Raw genomic sequence first — 25,217 nt, forward strand, 5'->3', positions numbered from 1 at the left:
TTGATGAACTCTTTTTTATTCTTGATTTTGGTAATTTGGGTTTGTCTCTCTCTCTCTCTCTCTCTCTCTCTCTCACTCTTTCTCTTATTCTCCATCTCTCTCCTCTTTCTATATCTCTTTCTTTTCCTGGCTGTCTAATTATTTATCAATTTTGTTCATCTTTTCAAATAACTAATATTGGTTTTATTGATGTTTTTCTATTTTATATTTTAACTCACTAATGTTTACTCTGACATTCCCCCCACTCCTTTCTATTTGTGTTGGATTTGATTTCCTCTTTACTTTCTAGATTCATATGAAAGAAGCTTAAGTTGGTAATTTGGATCTTCTTTTAAATGTAGGTGCCAAAAGTTGCAGATCTTCCTCTAAGCACTATTTTGCCCACATTCCGTATACATCAATGCATTGTTATTTTTCATTTTCATTCAATTTAAAATGTTTTCTGATTTCCTTTGTGACTACCACTAGGTTATTTAGGATTGCATTATTTAATTTACACATACTTGGAAATTTTCCAGAGTTCTTTCTGCTGCTGACTTCTGATTTAAACCTATTGAGATGGAAAAACATACTTTGCATAATTTTAATAATTTGAAATGCAATAAGATATGTTTCATAATTTACATTTGGTTTATCCTGGAGAACGTACCATATGCACTTGATAAGAAAACTGCATTCTGATGCAATTGGTTAGAGTTGCTGGTTGATAGACCTTTTTTTTTTCCTTTCAGAATTTCAAATACGTTATTCCATTGCCTTTTTTTCTCTGAGAAGCCAGCTGTTTTTAATCACATTGTTATTCTCTGTACATTAGGATTTATAGTCTTCTGCTGATTTCTCTTTGTTTTTGGCTTTCAGCTGTTTGACTATTATATGCCTTGGTGTGATTCTTTTCATGGTTTCTGAGCTCATTGCATCAGTAGATTAATGTGTTACATCAAATTTCAGAAGTTTTAAGCTATTATTTCATCAAGTAATTTTCTGTCATTTTTAATGTTTCTTCTTTTTCTGGTACTTAAATTAAATTTACATTGGAATGCTTGATTGATTGATTCCATAGGTCTGCCACGGTCTTTTCATCATTCTTTAAACTTTTTTTTCCTCTCTTCTTTGGATTGGACATTTTCCACTAATTTCAGGCTCATTGATCCTTTCTTTTGTCATTTTAGATCTGTGGTTAAGTATAGCTGATTAATTTTCATTTAAATTACTATATTTTTGATCTGCAGAATTCAATTTAATTCTTTTTTTACAGTTTGTATTTTCTGCTGAGTCTGCCTATATGTTGACTCATTGTTAACATAGTTTATTTACTATGATCATATTTGTAATAACTCCTTTAAAGTCTTTGTTTGCTAAATCAAACACCCAAAACCCCTCATGATCAGTTTCTTTTGAACTTTTTGTCATGAAACATGGCTCACACTATGCTATTTCTTTCCATGTTTAGTAAGTTTTAGTTAAAAATTGAGTATTTTAGATAACATACTTAAGCAATTCTGGATTTTTGAAAATATTTTTTTGTAAAGGTTGCTTTTTTTTTAAAGTAACTTGCCTGAACTTAAACTAGAAACTGTTTCTACCATTGTGTTCACGTATTTACTTAACTACATAGATTTTTTTTAAACCTATTGTGATTATTTTTTAGCCTATCTATCTAAAAGTTGCTATCTTCATAGCTAATTAGTCGGCCAATGTTTTGGACAGGGATTGCAATTAAACATCTTAAGCACAGAAGTCTTTTACTGTCACTAATCAGTTTGTGAGCTAGCAAGACCCTCCAAATTGCACCCACCTCGCGATGTTTCCTTGGCTTTCATTCTTCATCATCTTACTTAGGGTCTCATCTGCTCATGGACACCCGTCTGCCAGGAATGTATGGAGAGCTTTGCTCAGTCTCTACATAGCTGTCTCCTTTCTAGGATCTTCCTTTAAAGGTTCTGTCTAATCCATTGATGGCCACAAACTAGGACTGTAAACTTCAGTTAGCAAGTCCCTGGGTTTACTTCATCCTTTTCAAAATGGCCCTACCACTTTTAGCTGGCAAAGCTGTGGACTTCCCATACCCAGTCCAAATGTGGCTTGCTTCCATCTGACAGGAAAGCTGCTTATTTTCATGGCCATCCTCATGCTGGAAAGAAAGCATTCTTAGAAAAGAGCTAGAAAGAGAGAGAGGAATGGTCCCAGACTCAGCATCATTCTTCTCCAAAACTTAACATTATTTTTATGAATAAAATGTTTCTCAATTTGTTGTTTGCCTTGAAAATTGGTCAATGTGCAATGCCACAAAATGATTGTTTTTTAAACTTTGTCCAGTTTTAGACAACTTTTCCAGAAGAAAGTCACCGACCTCTTCATACCACCAGTAATGAAAGCTATTCAGAACTGGCTGCTTTTGTCACTGTTTTAAGTTGACTATTACAGGGTAAAAAAGCCACAAGACTAAAACCAAATACAACTATTTTGTTTCTCCTTGAAACTTGATTAAAAGTCTCTGTGGAGACTTTGTAAAACTATTGAATTGGTTAATCAATTATCTATAGGTTCTTTCTTTTTGACTTCACAAACTGAAAAAAAAAGCTACCAAAGTAGCAGTTTATAAATATATCTAAATAGCTCTTAACTCTGATAACATATCAAATAAATGGTGTGTTATCTATGAATTGAATATTTACATATATCACACTTCTAATCAAAATTATGTTAACCCTAAGTATTTGAATATGGCACAATTACATGCTACAGTCTAATTAAATAATTGTTATTAAATATGTATAATTCAAAGAAATTATTTCTTTCTCAAAGTGAAAAACTGTTGCAATATAAATTATAAATTGATGTAGCTATACATTATATATTATGCATAATTATCTTTTTTGGTCATGAAAAATAATCCTAAGACTTCAATAGGGAAAATAGGAATATTAGTGATCAAATTTACTCACAATGTGTTACATCAAGTGGTATAAACAGAAACCCCAAGGAAATGATAGGATATTCAAAGAGGAGAATCAGACTAAACATGAGCTGCCAAGTTCCCAGTAAGTGGCAAAACAAAGTCCCTACATCAAAGATTCTTTTTTAAGTTACCATATTTGGGAGAATCACGACAAAGGAGATTACATTTAATTGGAAGAAGATGTTGAGCAGAGGTAACTCAGAGGCTACAGCTTTGCTCAAGTGAAGGAAGAAGAGCCTTTTATGCTTTTTTTTTTTAACGTTTATTTATTTTTCGGACAGAGAGAGACAGAGCATGAACGGGGGAGGGTCAGAGAGAGGGAGACACAGAATCTGAAACAGGCTCCAGGCTCTGAGCTGTCAGCACAGAGCCCGACGCGGGGCTCAAACTCACGGACTGCGAGATCACGACCTGAGCCGAAGTCAGACGCTTAACCTACTGAGCCACCCAGGCGCCCCAAGAAGAGCCTTTTTAAACAGTTTTAATGGAAAGAAGAATATAACTGTGATTCCTGATGGGCTAGAATTCAAGCAAGCTATAATATCCAGCAGGACAAAAAGAAGGAGAACACACATGTAAAGCAGACAAATACTCACAAAATGTAGAACCAGGAGAGCATATTGCATGTCCCCAATATACCCCTGAGAGAACCCAATGCATGAGGAATTCAGTCACTGTTTTTTTTTTGTTTTATTTAAAATTCCAGTTAGTTAACAAACACTGTAATGTTAGTTTCTAGTGTACAATATAGTGATTCAACACTTCCATACGATACCCAGTGAAGTCACTGACTCTTAATTTAGATACATATTCATATGTGTTTTCTTTTTAAAAATCACATCCTAGATTGATGTGTATTGATGAAGATTAACCATGAATGTTTTAAAAGTTATCTTTTCCTTACGGACATGGATTTTCAGGAATTTTCCGAAGTAATTTGCAAAAGTATATATATTTTTTAGTTTATGTTAGCATAGATATAACAGCTGCAAATAACAGCAACTCAAGAACAAGGATCTAGAAACTCATTAGAAAAAAAAATAGAAGCATCTTTTTATGAATTACCTTAGACAAAAATGTCAGGTTATGCCCAAGTGGTGAAAAAAACCTGTTAACTGGGTCCAAATATCCAACTAGATCACCTATTTATTATTACACCCCTTCTGGGAGAAAATAAAAGACAATATAAAATGGTAAGAATAATTCTTAAGCAATCACTTACAATTAAGATAGAGGAATTTCAAAGCAGAGGGATAGTCTTAGAAATACAATAGACCACACAGAATAAGACATATGTATGTGTCAAGACTTGAGAGTGGAGGCAGGCAAATCTCTAGAGATGGGAAAGATTTTTAAAATAAATGGTTCTAGGACTATTAGATATTCCTATAAACAAATTTATTGTAGATAACTTCCTCACAAAAATTATATATCAATTTTAGATAATAAAATACTCAAATGTGAAAGGCAACATTATATAACTTGTTAAAATATCTATAGAAATATCTATAGGACCTTGAGGTAGGCAGACTTCTCAAAAACTTCTGGAAAACTACATACAAGAAAGAACAGACTTATAAACTACAGTAGAAATACATTTGTTTTTCTAAGAAAAGAATACCATAAAAAATAAATAAATGAAACAGGGGCACCTGGGTAGCTCAGTTGCTTAAGTGCCAGATTTCGGCTCAGGTCATGATCTCACATCACAGTTCATGGGTTTAAGTCCCCCCCGTCGGGCTCTGTGCTGAAAGCTCAGAGCCTGGAGCCTGCTTCAGATTCTGTGTCTCCCTCTCTCTCTGCCCATCCCCCAATGGCATTCTGTTTCTTGGTCTCTCAGAGGTAAATAAACGTTAAAAATTTTTTTGAAAAAGAAAAAGAGGATAATATCAATACATTAATAAATTGAAAGTCACTGATATATTCATTGTTTCCTTTTCTTTTCCTAAGATAGAACTACCATTAGTTTTGGATTTTGCTTTATTATTTCACTTTTCTTTTCCATTGTGATATATACATATATATGTATATTAAAATATATATTACATATTATATGTGTACATGTATTACATATTATCATATGTAATATATATTTTAATATACATATATAATGTATAATTTTTCTAGAAATCATAATTTCAATTTAATTATTTTCATTACCTTATATATTTTGTCTTTGTCACCTACTACTTCAGAGAATTATGATTGTGGGATGTATTCATGCCTACATATGCATTTGTACAGTGCATTTATGCTGTATAGCATTCCATTTTCTAATATTCCACATTTATTTGTCAATTCTGTCATTGATGGACATATGGACTTTTTCAGTATTTTGATATTATAAACCAGTGGCTATGAATTTTCTGGTATGTGCTACACATATACAGAATTTTCTCTATGTTATAGACTTATCTGGCATTGTCAGAGTGTGGGGTACACATATAATATATAATTTATGTAGTATGCATATATACATGAACCATGAGATCATGACCTGAGCCAAAGTCTGACACTTAATGACTGAGCCACCCAGGTGTACCAATATTTTCCTAACTCTTAAGGTGAGTATGTGATTGTGTTTATTGTTGAACTATTTTCCACATATTATTTTATTGAGAACATTTATGGCAACATACATGAATAGGGAGGATAAAATGAAAAATTAAAGAAATGATTTGATGGATTTAATTTTTACAACAATAAATCTAAAATATCTTGGAGTAGGGACATCTGGGGGGCTCAGTTGGCTAAGCATTCAACTGGTGCTGTCAGTACAGAGCCTGCTTGGCATTTTCTCTCTCCCCCTCTCTCTGACCCTTCCTGACTTGTGCACTTTAAAAATAAATAAATAAATAAATATAAATAAATAAATAAAATATCTTGGGGTATTCAATTGTTCTATACAAAACCACGTGTCTACTTCACTCTGAGAAACATTGGCCGATGTTTTTTTCCTTTCCAGCATTTAGCATCCTTCACCTCCCAGACAAGATAGGGCTCTATTTTACCTTTAGGCTGGCACCATCACTCTTTTGACCACATCTTGGGGTTACCTGTACTGTTTGGTACTCTTTTACCACAGTGGCTAGCAAAGCCTCTGACTTGGATGCCTCCATACACCTTGATTCTTTGCTTCTTTCTAAGTCTAATATTGATCTTTTGCTATGGTTAGACTCCTCAGTTTCTAGAACTTTTCATTGCCAAGGGCTACATAGTTTCGTGAGATACTATTTAATTGTGCTGAGGAGACATCCTGATTTTGTATGTTGCCTCTTGGGACTGTGGAAAGGGTGCCTTGCCTGGCATAGAGATTTATAATTCTTTATCTTCTTATAATTTTTTTCATTAGTGCTTTATTTATTTTTCTCCCAATTACACAAACCATTATTAAATGTTGCCTATTGTCCCTGCCAATTTCATCCTTATTTAATTGCTTCTCTTTTGTTGCTCACTTGCTGTGGTAGTGACAAATCATTGGTATATTTTAATTGTTAAGATAATTTCCAAAGAAATTATCTCTAAATAAACCATTTCATAGAAACAGGCTTAAAATGCTTTTGAATTGTTAACTATACAATCAGTGCTTTGTATTGCCCCAGAAATTTCTTTAAAAAGCAAAATGTGTACTGTGTCCTTTTCTAACTCCTGCAGTTACAAGACACAATTTTGCATTTAATTTTTGCTGAACCAAACTATTTTCACATTGTTTAAAGTATATTAGTTTTGTGTTTCAAAATGGGCCATAAGTTGCTTGGGGACAGAGAAAACATCCAATTTTTGTAACAATTTCTAATAACCACCTACCACCTCAATATCTAATACTGAACTAGATTGTCTCGCTCAGTTAAAAAAAATGTTAATTATGTCTTCGATTAATTCCTATACTAAGAATACATTGATATATAACAGACTCCTCATATTTTTCAAATTGCAATTTCGTGGGCTTTCATTCTTTTTCCCTGAAAACAAAAATGAACTTTGGAACGAGTCTGATGAGTTTCAGAGACCAATATTTATGGTTTCCAAACATCTATTCTCTTTTTCAAAGTGATGGGGTTACACTAACTTTATATCAAGGAAACACTATCAATTAACTGGAACTTTCTAAGAGGCCAAGAGTCTTAGTAAATTGTAGTTTCTTTGAAACCTGAAACCTATAAATATCTACCGACCACTGCCATCTAGCAAGATTGTCCCTGCTTATTCCTCACCAAAGAAAGATCCTGTTTTTCAAGATCTTCTCTAATAAATAGCTGTTAGATAGTGATGTTTTACCGCTGCTGCTCACCCCTGGGTTGTCTCTACATGCAAAAGGTGAAAGGAAGTACAAACTAAGGTTACACTCCTTAATTATAATTAGACACAAACAGAACAGCAATAACCATTTTGCTTCCAATTCCTATAGACTCTAAAGGAAAGGTCATCCAAATTTTAGTAATCAATCTCTAACAAATTTACATAGTATGGCTTCTACTGTATTTAGACAGATAACATGCCTTGTTAAGCCCGATTATTATGGAAAGATCCTTACCTGTATTACCCTTCTCTGAAGATAAGTTTCTATATGTAATCAACAATCTCTTGGAACTATGTAAAGAAGACGATAGAATTTCCTGAAAATTACTAACTCCACTACACACAAAAAAACCTTTTCTTCATTTCTATTCTCAACTACAGAATTCAGCCTAATATGGAAAAGTATTACTATCAGCCACACGAACAGCTGTAAAGTGTTTCAAAGGACAATGCTAGTGCTCCACCCAGATCCTTTCCAATCCCCTTTACATTTTGGGGCATATCCTCCTCAGTTTTTGTGTGCTTTTGCTTCCAATGGCTAATAACTGCATATTTTCAGAGCCCTGTTCTTGGTTTACAAAGTGCCTAGGAATTTTAGCTACCCTGAGGCAGTCTTTTATAAATGACTCCTTTACAGTTTAGAATTCCTCTGCAAGAGAAGGAGATTTGGCTGGAAATCAAACATTTGTGTGGCTTTCTTTCCTTTCTTGCCCAGCTTTCCTTACAACCTCACCAGTTTTTCCTGGGAGCACTCCTTTGTATATCACATGCACAGTCATCTGCTTCTCTGAGTTTGTTTGTTGATAAATTTAAAGAAGCAGACATTGATAATCACTTATATGATTTATATGTACTAGATGTTGCCTAAACTTCAATCCAACCTCACCTAGAGTCTGTGGATCACCCAAAACCAGGGACTTCAAGGGCATGGTGTAGAGTTTTCAGATAAATTTCACCTTTTCCTGTAAACCTGGCTTTGCCTGTATTCACATGCTGGGTGTCTGCTTCTCACTTCAGATAACTTCATTACTTAATTATAGAGAGTCTTGGATCTCTGCTTATCTAATTTCTTCAAGTATTGTCTTTGAGTACAGAGTCTGTTTCATGCAAGTCTTTTTTCTCCCACTGTAATACACCAAGCGTTTCCTGCCTGCTTATAGATTGCAATGTTCTACCACATTATAGTTATACCACATTATGGTTCTTTAAGTCTCTAACTAGAACATTCCAAGTCTCTGCTTTCCCCCTCTTTTAAACTCCTCTCTACTACTTTTAGTTTGCTTTCTGATTATCCATGTAGAGCAGTTGTAAATCTCTTTTTGAATAAAACTATTCTCTGTATGTAGTCATGACAGAAGAGAGTTTTCTTTAACATTTGGAGCTGTATCATTTTCCTTAAACATCTTCCTGGCACCCTCCTCTCATGAACATTTATTGCTGAAGACCATCGTGTTTAATATTTGAGGAACAATGATTTTGTACTCTCACACTTTTATAAGAATTCTTTTTTTTTTTTTTTTAAATTTTTTTCAACGTTTTTTATTTATTTTTGGGACAGAGAGAGACAGAGCATGAACGAGGGAGGGGCAGAGAGAGAGGGAGACACAGAATCGGAAACAGGCTCCAGGCTCCGAGCCATCAGCCCAGAGCCTGACGCGGGGCTCGAACTCACGGACCGCGAGATCGTGACCTGGCTGAAGTCGGACGCTTAACCGACTGCGCCACCCAGGCGCCCCTATAAGAATTCTTGAAAAACATCTGTTCTCATATAATAATGATCTTTGTAAAAAGAAGATCATCAAAATTAGTTTTTATTCAGGTGCAGCTCTAAATCCTTTTTTGGAACAAAATCTGTATAGTCTGTATAAGAAAGGGATTATAATCATGTAGAAAGGGATTATAGTGATGTGTTTGCCTTACAAATTTGAATGCAGCTTGACTCATTTCTACCTCATATCCCTAAGATCACTGCAAGGAATTCAACTTCTTCATATTAGGTTATTGACTGTGTGATGTTGTTGTTGAAGTTCTGAATTAACTAGTGTTTCCACAAGACCTTTTTAATCTGAATTCTAACTTAACTCTCTTTTCTGTCTTCTTATTCCCTCACTCAGAATTTCATTATCATGAAATTCTCCTTTGCTAAATCCATAGCACATGGCAAAAATTATAAACAAGTATTAGGGAAATAAAGATTTAGATTGGTATGTATTACCAAGTCTAAGATGATCAGAAATCAAAATATGTCCTCATTTTTACTATGTGTAGTCTAGTCAGGAACACACTGAAATTGAGGTGTTTGTGGCTTTACCACAGTTGTATGGAATTGACTCAAATATATAATTTAACAGAAGATGGGCTTTGGAGATTAGATGCTTAAAGGAAAAAAAAATCCAGAATAAAAAATTTATAAGGCAAAGTTCAAAAATTAGACATATATATTTAAAGATTTCTTTAGCTCTTTCTGCTAGAGAGAAATATAAATCTCAATGAGTTTTCAGCAATTTATTTACATATAAACTTATGATTTCTTACATCAAATAACTCAATAGGTAGCATATGATATTTTTAAAAAGTAGAACCACTAAAATAACTATAAAACAATGTGTTCATGTAATAATGATGGGGATTGATGTATCAGAGAGTAAGATAAATTAACTAATGTTTCCAACACTACAGTGATATGATTTGTTACTCAAAACTCTATTTAGATTCCAGGTTTATTTAATTAAAACTTTTTAGAAACATTAAGATATTTTTTTTTCCCCTGATGGTCAAGATAGAACACATCTAAAGATTGCTTTTATATGACACATAATAGAATTTTTCATAAACTTCAACAAAATTCTCCAAATAAACTAAGTATTAGACTCTAAGAGAAAAATAAGTCAAATTTCAAAGTTCTCCAGTGTCCCTTACTTCTACCCAACACACACACACTTATATACACATACCCACACCCACATCCCCATGCGCACATTGAAGTTGAAATATATTTCCTGTTTTCCATGTCTAATATCAAGAACTTTAAAATCAGACTACAGTTTAGAAAATCATATTTTAAATATTAAAGTACAGAGGCACCTGGGTGGCTTGGTCTGTTAAGCATCCAACTTCAGCTCAGGTCCTGTCCTCATGGTCCATGAGTTCGAGCCCCACGATGGGCTCTGTGCTTACAGCTCAGAGCCTGGAGCTTGCCTTGGATTCTGCATCTCCCTCTCTCTCTGCCCCTGCTCTGCTCTCTCTCTCCCTCTCTCTCTCAAAAAAAATAATAATAATAAATATTTTTAAAAAATAATAATAATAAATCATAGTCTGTACAACTTCTAAACAGAAGAGAAATATCTGGCTCTTATCTTTAAGTTGCCAAACAGACTACAAGACCTAAATCAATTAAAAACAATTATTAAACTGAACAGACTGTATAAATTATTGTCATCAAGAGGTGGAAATTCTTTTTTTTTGATCTTTCTTTCGTATTTATTTCCATTTCTTAAAAATACATACATAATGTAGTTTTCAATAAATGTCTCTAATTGAAAATGAAATTACTTGTTCTAGAGACTCTTACACTATCACAACAAAGTTATTTAAATACCATAAAGGGGATTAAAATTGAAACCCGTGAAATAAGTTTCAGTCCCACAGAACAGAATGTAATAGCTTTGATATTTACAGAGCTCCCACAATGCCTTAGGTGTGCAAATACCATTAACACAGTGTGGAGGGACTTTTCTTATTTATGTTTTTTCTACTCATTTATTAGAGACCTATATTATAATATCTTATATTTTAATAATATGAATAATCCCAAGAACTGGAATAGAAGCAACACCTTACCAAATATTTTCTGATTGTTCACTCAGTTAAAGACACCAAGATATAAAATAGTATAAGTAAAACACCTGTCCTGAGTTAAGAAACAAACAGGCAGATTCATATGTCAATGAGGTTTATAAAAAAGACCTAACTTTCTAATCTTGCAAGAGGGTTGACATTGTCCTTTAAGAAATAAGTTGAAAATGTCTATACCTTTTCTCGGAAGAAACCGGAAAAATATTTTTGTCAGGTGAAGGAAGCAGTTGGAAGTAATGGAATTGCAGGCAGAAAGAGTGTGGGCAATTGTCAAGTGGAGGGAAATGTCAACAAATACCATGAGTCCAATATAGCCAGAACTTAGGATAGAGGGAGGTAGGATGAAATGTATATACAACACAGAAAGCAATTCAAAGTTCTTCAGAAGAACAATAGCACCACTAGTACAATACTTTGTATTTTGATGTCTTCATCTCCTCTCATCCACACTAATTTACACAATAGACAGTTGCAGTGGTAGGAAGCAAGGAGTGGATAGAACACAAAAACAAGTAAAAACGTATTCAAAATTTTCTAGAAAAATAATGCATTCAATGGGAATAACTGCAGTCGTGGAAAGAAACATATATGTTAGAAACATTTTGATACTATACTTAATAGGAATTTATCATGGATTGGGCAAGGTAGAAACTTATGAAATATGAATAGGCTCATAGGGTGGCATTAAATATAGGGAGAATAACATTAAAGATCTTCATTGCAGAAAAAGTTGAGAAAATCAAGCTTATTAAATGTTGCTTCTATTTTAGATACTATTTATCTAGAATAGCTCCTAGATATCAATTAATATATACACAATGAAAGATTAGAAGTGTGGGGAAAATTGTAAAAAAGAAAGTAAGCAAGGTGAGTTAGGATGGCAGAGATGTAGGGGGACCTTAAAGTTGCCTCATCCTTTGAACACTACTAGATAAACATCAAATCATTTTGAACACCCAAGAAATCGATGTGAGGACTGAGAGAGTAAAACTGCACAACTAGAGGTAGAAACAATGGCCGCGTCATGGAAGACAGGAGTTGCAGAGAGTTGATCTAGGGGAGAAAAGAACTGCACTGTGAAGGTTAGTCCTGATCATGGACAGAGGAGTATGAAAGAAAGAGAGAGACAGAATGAAAGATGTGCAGGGGATTACACAAGAGAATGTCTTCCCCAGCACCACTGACTGGGAAAAGGAGAAGGGCTGACTACCACAAGTTATTATAATCAGCAGAGTGCAAAGTCTGAAGTTTTGGAAGCCTGAACCATCTCCAGAGTAGTGCTTAGTGGTGCTCCTGGGGAAAGGAGGGTGGAGACCTGGGGGCAGGCAGTGTGCTCTGAGGATCTTCTGGGTTGCATGGCAGGAAACAGATCTTGTCGTGCAATTCAGAGTGGCAGAATGGCTTCTCCGAGGACAAAAAACAAAACAAAACAAAAAAATCCTGAAGTGCCAACATGCTACCCTGTTCCCTAGCATAGGAACAAAGACACTAGCTGAGGGCAGCAAACTTTGGTGCAGGCTTGATTTCTGTAGCGCTTTACCATAAAATATGAACCACTGTGATGTTGTTTGGAACAAACCAGGAAATGGCAAAAGCATGGCTAGACCCTCCCCCAGAAGATCAGAGCAGATCCTCATTGCACAGATCCCTAAAATTTGTAGTTTGGAGCTTTAAAACCCAGCCCTGTGCCTGAAAAAAAAAAAAAAAACAGAAGTACTGTGTTGTCTGGCATGCAGGCAGCTTAGACACAGTCAGTGTAAAGACAGGGATCTGGCAGAAGCTATTGACACAAAAGAGGTGATTGCTTGCTCTTCTGTAAGGGCTTCCTGAAAAGTGAATGTATGTGAACTCCCTACTCCTGGAAGGAGAGAACTGAGTTATGCCATTTCCCTGCCCCTCCCCCCTCTGCCCACGTCATCAGAACTGACCAACTTCAGTGAGCAAAACAATGCGCCCAGTGGAGGCCAGAGTTCTTCACTAAGCTCTATCCCCTGCACCCTGCAGGTGCATCTCTAATAGGGCAAGTGAGTCTGAGAATCAGCACAGCAGGCTCCACCCCCAGACCCCAGAAGACCAGCACAGACCCCTTGCATGCACCACATCCCCTGATAATAGAGTGCTGCAAAACTTCAGCTCCAGAGGAAATAGGATCTAGCTTCCTTTTATTATTTTTTAGGCCTCTTCTTAATATAGCCATTACTCTCAGGAATAGGAATACTCAGGCTTTCCCAACGATCACACACGCACAAAAAAACATTGACCTTCACAAAATGGCAAGACAGAGGAATTCACTCCAAAAGGGGGGGGGGGGGGAAGGAAGAAATCACAATTAGGGATTTAATAATACAGATGAAAGTAAGATGTCTGAACCAGAATTTAAAACAATAATCATAGGGGGTACCTGGGTGGCTCAGTCAGTTGAGCGTCCGACTTTGGCTAAGGTCATGATCTCGCGGTCTGTAACCACGAGCCCTGTAAGTTCCGCGGTCTGTAAGTTGGAGCCCTGCCTCGGGCTCTGTGCTGACAGCTCAGAGCCTGGAGCCTGCTTCCAATTCTGTGTTGCCCTCTCTCTCTGCTCCTCCCCCGGTCATGCTCTCTCTCTCTCTCTCTCTCTGTCAAAAATAAATAAATGTTTAAAAAAAAATAAAATAAATAAAACAATAATCATAGGGAACCAAACTGAACATGTTGGCAGCTATACTTGAGGAAGGTGTTAGGCCAATAGTCTCCCAGTTTGACAAACTGGATCATTAATTCAATATCACATTATCATTTTTCTTCATAAAACAAATACATGGGGACAGACTCTATTCTGTGGGGTTAATCACAATAAGCAACAAAAACCACAGGGCACAGATCCTAATTAGCTGGGCCTTCAACCACGAACTCATTGTAAGCACATGTCACTTCCATTATCATTAGTATGAATAAAACAACTCTAACTTATACTACACATTTGGAAGTAGTTGGATGTCAGTGTTTGTGATTAGATATGTTGTAAAAATTACATTGTTTTATTAACAAATGTGCTTATACATATCAACATGTTTTAGAATTTAATGTCCTCCTCCTTAACAAAATAAATCATTGTTTCCTGAAAAAAAAAATCATAAGGGTACTAGCTGGGCTTGAGAAAAGCATGGAAGAATCTAGAGAATTCTTTCCTACAGAGAAAAAAGAATTAAAAATTGTTAGGCCAGAATAAAAAATTCTGTAACCTAGATGCAAGACCAAATGCATACAATGACAATTAAGGTGGATGAAGCAGAGGAAAGAATCAGTGATACAAAAGATAAAACTATGGAAAACATGGAAACTGAAAAAAAAAAAGACGGAAACAAAGGTATTGGATCATGAATGTAGATTTAGGGAAATCAGCAGCTCTTTAAAGTGTAATAACATTTGTACCATAGGCATCCCAGAAGAAAAAGAGAAGGAAAAGGGGGCAGAAGTTTTATTTGAGCAAATTGTAGCTGAAAATTTACCTGATCTGGGGAACAAAACAGACATCAAAATCCAAGAAGCACAGAGAACTCACATTCAATTCAACAAAAGCTAGCCATCACCAAGACATATCATAGTCAAATTCACAAAATACATAGACAAGGAAAGAATCCTGAAAGCACCAAGGGAACACAGTCCTTACCTACAAAGGAAGACAGCTGAGGATCACAGCACATCTGTCTATAGAAACTTGGTAGACCAAAAGGGAATGGCAGGATATATCCAATGTGCTGGGTGGGAAAAAAATCTGCAGCCAAGTATACTTTATCCAGAAAGGCTGTCATTCCTAATAGAAGGAGAGATAAAGAGTTTCTCAGACAAACAAAAACTAAGGAGTTTGTGACTACTAAACCAGCCCTGCAGGAAATATTAAAGGGGACTCTTTGGGGAAAAAAAGACCAAAAGCAACAAAGACTAAGAGGAAGAGAGAAAATCACAAGAAATACTAACTTTACAGGTAACACAATGGCACTAAATTCATATCAATCAATAATAACTCTGAATGTAAATAAACTAAATGCTTCAATCAAAAGACATAGAAGTGTCAGAATGGATTTAAAAAAATCCATCTCTATGCTGCCTACGAAAGACTCATTCTAGACATAGAGACATCTGTACATTGAAACTAAGGGGATGGAAAATCATCAATCATGCTTATGGACACCAAAAAAAAAAAAAAAAAGCCAGCATAACCACACTTATATGTCACAAACTAGATTTTAAAGCAAAGGCTATAACAAGAGATGAAAAAAGAGCATTATATCATGATTGAGGGGTTTATCCATCAAGATCTAAAAATTGTAAATATTCATGCACCCAAATTGAAACACCCAAATATGTAAATCAATTAATAACAAACATAAAGAAACTCATTGATAATAATACAATAATATTAGGGGATTTTAATACCCCACTTACAACAATGGACAGATCATCTAAACAGAAAATCAGGAAGGAAACAAATGACTTTGAATGACACACTGGACCAGATGAACTTAATAGATATATTCAGAATATTTCATCTAAAATCAGTGGAACACATTCTTATGGAGAGCACATGGAACATTCTTCAGAACAGATCTTATATGGGTCACAAATCTGCCCTCAACAAATACAAAAATGTCAATATCATACCATGCATATTTTTCAGACCATGCTATGAAACTTGAAGCCAACCATGAGAAAAATTTGGAAAGCCATCAAATACATGGAGATTAAAAAAACATCTTACTAAAGAATGAATTGGTTAACATGAAAATTAAATAATAAATTAAAAAACACATGGAAACAAATGAAAATGAAAACACAATGGTTAAAAACCTTTGAGATGCAGCAAAGGAGGTCCTAAGAGGGAAATATATTGCAATACAGGTCTACCTCAAGAAGGAAGAAAAGTCTTAAATACACAACCTAACCTTATACCTAAAAGAGCTAGAAAAGGAACAGCAAATAATGCCTAGAACCAGCAAAAGAAGGAAAATAATAAAGATTAGAGCAGAAATAAATGGTATAGAAACCAAAAAGCCAGTAGAACAGATCAACAAAACTAAGAACTGTTTTTTTAAAGAATTAATAAAATTGATAAACCCCTATCCAGACTTCCGAGAGAGAGAGAGAGAGAGAGAGAGAGAGAGAGAGAGAGAACGGGCCCAAAGAAATAAAATATTTGCAAATGACATATCTGACAAAGTGTTAGTATCCAAAATATATAAAGAATTTAGAAATATCAACACCCAAAAAACAAACAATCCAATTAAAAATGAGAAGACATGAATAGACATTTTTCCAAAGAAATACATACAGATGGCCAACAGGCACATGAAAAGATGCTCAACATCACTCATCATCAGAAATACAAAGCAAAACCACAATGAGATACCACCTCACACCTGTCAGAATGGCTAAAATTAAGAACACAAGAAGCAACAGATGTTGGCAAGGATGCAGAGAAAGGGGAACCCTCTTAAACTATTCTTGGGAATGCAAATGCAGTCACCCTGGAAAACTGTGGAGGTTCCTTAAAAAGCTAAAGATAGAACCACCCTATGATCTGGCAGTTGCACTACTAAGTATTTACCCAAAGGATATAAAAATGCTGATTTGAAGGGGTCCATGCACCCTGATGCTTATAACAGCATTACCAACAATGGCCAAATTATGGAAAGAGCCCACGTGTCCATGGACCGATGAATAGATAAAGAAATATGGTATGTATATACAACAGACTGTTGCTCAGCCATCAAAAAGAATGAAATCTTGCCATTTGCAATACGTGGATAGAACTAGAGTGTATTATGCTAAGCAAAATAAGTCAGTCAGAGAGAGATAAATACCATATGATTTCATTTATATGGAATTTAGGAAACAAAACAGATGAACATATATGAAGGGGAAAAAACAGAAGAGACTCTCAAGTATAGAAAACAAACTGAGGCTTGATGGATGGAGGTGGCAGATGGGCTAAATGGATGATGGGTATTAATCAGGACACTTTTTATGATGAGTCCTGGTGTTATACGTAAGTGATGAATTACTAAATTCTACTCCTGAAATAAATTTATACTATGTGTTAGATAACTAGAATTTAAATTAAAAAAATGGAAAATAAATGTCTTAAATTTTTAAAAAAATAAAAATTTCTTGCTAAATGATACTTTTACCGAAAATAATAACAATTTCTTACAACTTAGGTGTTCTTACACAATCTTTCATTCAAATGATACTTCCAGGAGCAGTCTAATTAACAAACTACAGAACAAATTGATAACAACTATGAATATTAACACAGGTTGCAATGTTGTGTAGGAAAAATAAACACAGAATTCTTTCCAAAAAAAAAAAGAAAAGAAAAATAAAGTAAAGGAAAATACATTTAAAATTATTGAACAAATAATATATCAGTAACAATTCTAGATGCTACCATATACATAATCTCATTTATTCTCAAGCAGCCATGTGAGATAAGTATCACAACTTATTTTTAATGTTGAGAAGCTCTAAACTCAAAGTAATACTTGATTTTTGTCTAAAGTGCCAGAAACAGTAGCTTGTGAAATCAACCCTTCAACCAATTTCCATTTCCGGTATACTGATGATGTGAAATATGTAGATTTTTGAGTCATTTACTAAAGAGACAAAAATCAAACTCTTGATAGTAAATGAAGTCACTTTCAAGTAGGTAAAAGAGTAATATAATGTAATAAGTAATAATAAGTAATAAAAAATGATATGTATTGGGATGCCTGAATGGCTCAGTGGGTTGAGCATCTGACTTCAGCTCAGGTCATGGTCTCACAGTTCATGAGTTTGAGCCCTGCGTTGGGCTGTCTGTTGTCAGCACAGAGCCAGCTTCAGATCCTCTCTCCTCCTCTCTCTCTGCACCTCCCCCACTCATACTGTCTGTCTCTCAAAAGTAAATAAGCATTAAAAAAAGGAATAAGTATTTAAAAAACTGTCATAATGTCTGAAGAAACAGGTTCTAGGATGGATCTTCAGAATTGGCAGAAAAACACAGAACTATTGAAAGGAGAGCTACAGCATCAGAAGACAACACTAGATGTGTTAATGCAAAATCACACCTGCATCTCAGACATTAAAAGATGTTTCTACCCTCATGTCACCACACAACTGCCGCTCAACATCCAATGAGCTGAAGGATTGACATTGAAATGACACCACTGATAGTCATTCTATGTCTATCTATCTCATTCTATGTCTATAAGCAAAAGGATGTTTTGCTTATAAATGTAGGAAGGGAGAAAAATAAAGAAAAAAGAAGTAACAAAAGCAAAAAATGGAAAGAGAAATATAAATTATGTAAAAAAAATCCCTACCCCTCACCTGTCTTCGAAGGGTTATATAAGTGCATCCAAGTGACAGAAACTTAATCATCATCCAGATTTCTAGCTCTAAAGTAATCTGAAAAACCTCTCCAAATAGAAGGATGAAAGAGATATTTAGAAAGTTAATCAGTGATATTTCCTCAAAAAGAGAAAAAGGATGAGTACAGCCATGCTTTATTTAAAACATAGTAGGAGAAAGAGATACCAGTATAAATGATAAAAGACAGACAGCATTAAAGAATGAATGTTAAGTGTAAAGTTACTAACAGAGCCTCCTTTACCCCTGAAAATGTTACTGTTTTTTTTTTTAATTTTTTTTTTCAACGTTTTTTATTTATTTTTGGGACAGAGAGAGACAGAGCATGAACGGAGGAGGGGCAGAGAGAGAGGGAGACACAGAATCGGAAACAGGCTCCAGGCTCTGAGCCATCAGCCCAGAGCCTGACGCGGGGCTCGAACTCACGGACCGCGAGATCGTGACCTGGCTGAAGTCGGACGCCTAACCGACTGCGCCACCCAGGCGCCCCCAAAATGTTACTGTTTTTAAGAACAAGGGATATAGACTGAACATAATCAAAAATTTTAAGAGAAACTAAGGTAATTACAGTGTTGTAATATCAGTGTTGTAATTACAGTGTTGTAGTTTGTAGTAAAAGAGAAATATAAAACCAGCCTAAAGAATTATGGAGGTTATTGGCAGGTTTTTTTGTTTGTTTGTTTGTTTGTTTGAGAGACCTGGAGCAAAATATTTTCCAATTTTATTGATATATGATGGACACCTAATATTGTATTAATCTAAGGTGCATAACATTATGATTTGATATATATATATATATATATATATATATATATATATAATAAAATGATTACCACAATAAGGTTATATAACAGCCATTACCTCACATTTTACTTCTTTCTTGTGATCAGAACTTGTAAGATCTACTGTCTTAGCAGCTTTCAAATATAAAGTGCAATATTGTTATAGCCACCATGCTGCACATAACATTCCTAGAACTTGTTTATCTTATAACTGAAATTTTGTACTTTTTGACCAACTTCAACTATTCTCCCCACCCAACCTTCCCCACCTCCCATTGGCAACCACCAATCTGTTCTCTGTTTCTGTGATTTTGGGTTTTTTTAGATCCACATATAACTGAGATCATAAGACTTTGTCGGATTTATTTTACTTAGTATAATGCCCTCAAAGTTCATACATGTTGCCATAAATGGCAGAATTTCCTTCCCTTCGTGGCTGAAAAATATTCCGTTGTCTATGTTTACCATATTTTCTTAATCCATTCATCTGTTGAGTTCTTTCCATTCATCTGTTGAGCTCTTAGGTTGTTTACATATTTGTTACTGTAAATAATACTGTAATGAACATAAGAGTGCAGATATTTCTTCTAGATCCTTCCTTTATTTCCTTCAGATATATACCCAGAAGTGAAATTACTGGATCACATGATAGTTTTACTTTAAATTTTTTAAGGAACCTTCATCCTGTTTTCCATAGTGGCTGAACCAATTTACATTTCCAACGGTGCACAAGGGTTCTATTTTCTCTACATCCTTGCCAACACTTATTTACTCTTGTCATTTTGATGATAGCTATTCTAATAAGTGTTTTGACTAGAAAGTAGCTATCAGAGACAACTAAAATGCAAGTGAAAGGCACATAGTTGCTAAAGTGAGTATGTAGGAAAGGGAGAAGTGTTTCAAATGAAAAGAGAAAGAAAAAACTTAAGAAAAAAAAAGAATCATTTTTTTCTTGATCAAAATGTAGGTCCAAAAATAAAACAGATAATAGAACAATAATATTTTTAAGACATAGGAATAAAATTTTGGAAAAATTGCTGTCCAAGGTCTTAGTCTTATACAATGAGCCAGAAACTTTGGATAGGAATTATGAAATTGAAGTTTTGAGTATTATGAAAAAAGGGAGAAGAAGCCACTGAAAGATGGATCAGAAGATGATATAGAAAGCATGAAATGAAAGTTTATCAATAACCATCAAGTTGAGGTTAAAGTTCAATGTACAGTGAGGCATAATTTTATTCACTTTCCTCACAAAATTCAGCATCACAGATTTGAAAGAGAAAAAAATGACAATAGAGTTGAATATTAGCATAGAAATGATTGTGTAGACTTATAATAGATATGGAGAACAGGGAAAAGTCAAGAATACACTAATTATGCAAAAGTCTGTAAGACTGAGTGATGAGAGAGGTAGAAGTCAATAGATTTTTTTTTAAACGTTTTATTTATTTTTGAGACAGAGACAGAGCATGAACGGGGCAGGGGCAGAGAGAGAGGGAGACACAGAATCGGAAGCAGGCTCCAGGCTCTGAGCCATCAGCCCAGAGCCCGAAGTGGGGCTCAAACTCACGGACCGCGAGATCGTGACCTGAGCTGAAGTCGGACGCTTAACCGACTGAACCATCCAGGTGCCCTGAAGTCAGTAGATTTTAATCAGAGAGTACTTCGAGTTTGAGGTTTGGGATGATAGATGAGTCAAAGATATAGTCATTCTAGTCCACGTCTGAAATAAAGGGAAGAGTCAAACAAATTGGCTAGAGAAAATACAATAATGGCAACACTTATCACTGCAGATGTACTATATAAAGGATATGTAGGATAAAAGAATGAATTTGTGTTTAAATCACTGAGGAAATTCATATAAAGTCCCAGAGCTCAGTTGATATAAACATCACATACAGAAGACTCTGTGGGTAAACAAAATCCTTCACAGAAGTGCAATATAGGAATCTAATTTAACAATATATTTAATCTTTTAAAATAAATAGACCATGAATAGTATAAATTCTGTGTTCACCTCCGTTGTTATAATGTCACATTTGAATCAACATTATTAAAAAATTATTATAGTAAAGACAGTTTAGGGAACAATTACCAGAAACAGTGATAAATTGGTGATTTAAAATTCTAGAAAATGTCTACCTATTATTTTTCTTTGAAACACTAAGATAATTAGGCATTTTAATACATACTTATTACATTAGTAATATCCTAACTTTCAAAATGAACACAAATCTTTTGCTGAAATTTCTCCAATGTCTGGAAGTAAATTTAATTTTTACTGTTAATGTAATCATCTGTAGTCATTCTTCAGGTGGTTATGACGTTATTTCAGATTGATAACTCAACATTTTTAAACTTATTATAAAAAGAATGTTAAGATATTGTTCTATATAGGTCACTTTCTTCAAAGACTATATTTGAATTATTATCACATATAATGTCAATATAAAAACAAAAAAACTAAATGTTAAGAATAAAAGTTAACATTACTAATTGAAAAAACAAACAAAAATTAAAGTTAAATAACGCAAAAGCTGATTATTTTTTAAAAGAACCACAAAATAGAAAATATTCTTATTATATTAAAAACAGAGGAATCAAAAGATAAGAATGGGAATGAGAAATAAGATATAAGATATAAATAAAGAGACAAATGAGTCTAAGAATATACTGCTTACCAATTGATGGGATCAAATGTGTGAAGTGCTGAGGAAATGAATAGTTTCTTAGTAAAAATGTGTTTTGACGATAAGGGATATGAAACTTAGAGACCAGTGCAGAGAAAGAAACTTAAGATGGAAACTAAACATCTATTTTTTTTTTTTTTTTACATTTTATTTATTTTTGAGAAACAGAGTGAGACAAAGCGTGAGCGGGGGAGGGGCAGAGAGAGAAGGAGACAGAATCTGAAGCAGGCTCCAGGCTCTGAGCAAGCAGTCAGCACAGAGCCTGACGCGGGGCTTGAACCCACAAACTGTGAGATCATGACCTGAGCCGAAGTCGGATGCTCAACCGACTGAGCCACCCAGGCGCCCCACTAAACATCTATTTTAAAAGATTCCAAATAGCGGAGCGCCCCAGTGGCCCAATTGGTTAAGCATCAGATGCTTGATTTCAGGTCAGGTCATGATCTCACAGTCGTGGGACTGAGCCTGAGGTCCGGCTCCATGCTGAGTGTAGAGCCTGTTTAGGATTCTCCTTCTCTCTCTGTCTCTTTGCTTCTCCCCTGCTCATGCTCTCTCTCTCTCTCTCTCAAAATAAATAAATTCAAAAGATGCTTTGAAAGATTCTGAATAGAAGGACACGTGGGTGACTCAGCTGGTTAAGCCTCCGACTTCAGCTTAGGTCATGATCTCACAGCTTATGAGTTCAAGCCCCATGTTGGGCTTTGTGCCAACAGCTCAGAGCCTGGAGGCTGCTTCAGATTCGGTGTCTCCTTCTCTCTCTACTCCTCCCCCCACTCACACTCTGTCTCTCTCTCTCCTTCAAAAATAAATAAAAACATTAAAAGAAAAGATTCTGAATAGCAAACATTTAGGAAAGTTGAATCACTATGTTGTACACATGAAACTAATGTAACATTGTACGTCAAGTATACTCAAATTAAAAAAAAAAAAAAAAAGACCGAATATAACTGTTTTTCTCACTGTGTTGTAGCTACTCTTAAAAGAGAAAATGTACCACTTGGGGTGGGAGGATCAGGCTCTTCTCCTTTACCACCCATTCATAGCTGGGCCAACCAGTTGTACGCCTAGAGTTTATGACTCAGCTGCCACTGAACAGGTGGAGGCAGCTCCACACTGCAGGACATGAGAGTCTACGATCCCAAATGCCTATTGACGAGGCTGGTAAGACAACCAGAGAAGACGGTGGAATAAATTTGTGGAGTAAACCTTATTCCCCTTTTTTGGGTTGCACCAAGAAAGAGTTTTTCTAAGATGTTCTTTGCTAGAAGTCCTTAAGTGTCCAGTAAAATCTTCTGGAGTATTCTGTTCAGTTTTTCTTAGGCTTGTTTCAAACCAGTAGCTAACATGGTGCGTGATGCATCACTTCCCCCATTGCGTCTCACCCTTCCTTACTCCTATTCTTTTCTTCCCACTGTTAGTACCGTATATTTGCACCTTCTAAATAAAATATCCATTCTTTCTTTTTTTCATGCTCTGTTATATAGAGGACTCAAGCTAAGTCACCAGGGATTAAAAAAAGAAAAAAAGAAAGAAAATGATAAAGATTATTTAATACACCGAAACTCATACTCCCAAACTTCTCTTTTCATTTAACAATATAGACAATTTAATACCCAAGAACCGCCCATAAATGAATGAAAAGAGACTAGCACCATCTGTATAAACCACTGTAGTCGAATCATCATTATATTGTTTTGTTATAGATATAAAAAATATTAGTAATAATCTAAGAATATATGTATCAGTATATGTAAGTGTGTGAGAAGGGTGGAATTTATGTAAGTGAAATAAAAAGATGTTTGGGTTGAGAAATGCAATGGTATTGCTGAGCGTCAATGAAGAGGAAAATAAAGGCAAACTTCTATGTCACAATTCAATTTTAAATACACACCAAATGACCCAAGGTATTAATTTTAAAAGTCTACCAGATAGGAGATTACATGTACACTATGGGGGTAAAAAATACCTTCCGATCTTATATTCAACAACAACAAAACAGGTGTATTTTGCCATATTGCAAATTAAAAGTTTTGTGACAAAAAAAGAGAAAAATCCAACTCAGATAAAGAGCTAATATTTACACAACAAATGTTTTAAATCTAAAATGAAAACATTTTGAAACTTTGACAAAGGATATTAAAAAATTATAGATAAAAAACTTATTGACCATACATATATGAAACAAATCTCCAATTTCTTAGGAGCCAAAGAAATGTAAAGTTTCCCAAAATATCTACACAAATTAATCGGTTGATATTAAAAGAATTCTGGTTAAAAATAATAAACAAATCAACAAATATTATCTATAAGGTTTTGATAAATGCTAAGATGAGGAATAGTTCACAGCAAGGGTACAAGGGGTAGGGGAGAGAAGAGAGATCTGTTTTGCTTTTATTTTTAGACAAGGTAGTAGTCCGAAAGAGCCTCTTCAAGCAGTAAGGAAATGAGGTTGGGGCTGAAGCCCTGAGATGCTGGGCTCTGGCCTCTCATAACAACCCACTGAGAAGAGAAGAAATTAACCTTAAAGGATTCCACCAACTTTATCAAAACTGAGATTAGCGAATGAAATGTTTCTTCACTCATAATATGAACATAATATGAAACACATATGAATATGTGTTTAAACATCTCTCCTTCAGTAAAAGTTCAAATTACTCCTGCTTTTGCCAAGAAAGAAGTATGCTTCTTTGTTTTTCTACAGGCCAAATGCATCACCACCGTAATTTAGGTTGCAAAAAAAAAAGTCAGATACACACCCGAGGGTGAATCCTTCATACAGAGAGCTGTAAATATAAAAATTGAAGGCCCAGAAGTGTCAACAAGCCAAATGATTTCCAAGGAGGACAATGTGATGGGAGCAGACCCTGCAGCTGAGACAGATGTGAGAACTGAGACGAGAGAAGACAGAGAGAGGCACCTGTGGACCTTGTAGGATTTGGAGGGACTTTAAATGTAAACCCTTGGAGGATTTTCATCAAAGGAATGGCAAGATGTGGCTTACAGTTAGTGAGTGAAAAAAATGCAAGTGACAAAGCAAAGTATTAAACATGTTATTATTTCTATATAAACATGTACAAGAAAATAAATGAAATCTCTCCAGGTATGCAGGTTTGTAGGAGCCAGGAGAAAGGACTAGAAAGACCCGTACCAACCAGGCTACCAGTACTGCTGCCATACGTCCATGGGGATGGTGGGTTTGGGATAGAAAACTTCACTGGTAGTGTCACTTGTTACAGCGAGATTGTATTA

This window comes from Neofelis nebulosa, chromosome 15, assembly GCF_028018385.1.
Source record: "Neofelis nebulosa isolate mNeoNeb1 chromosome 15, mNeoNeb1.pri, whole genome shotgun sequence".
NCBI classification, from domain to species: domain Eukaryota; kingdom Metazoa; phylum Chordata; class Mammalia; order Carnivora; family Felidae; genus Neofelis; species Neofelis nebulosa.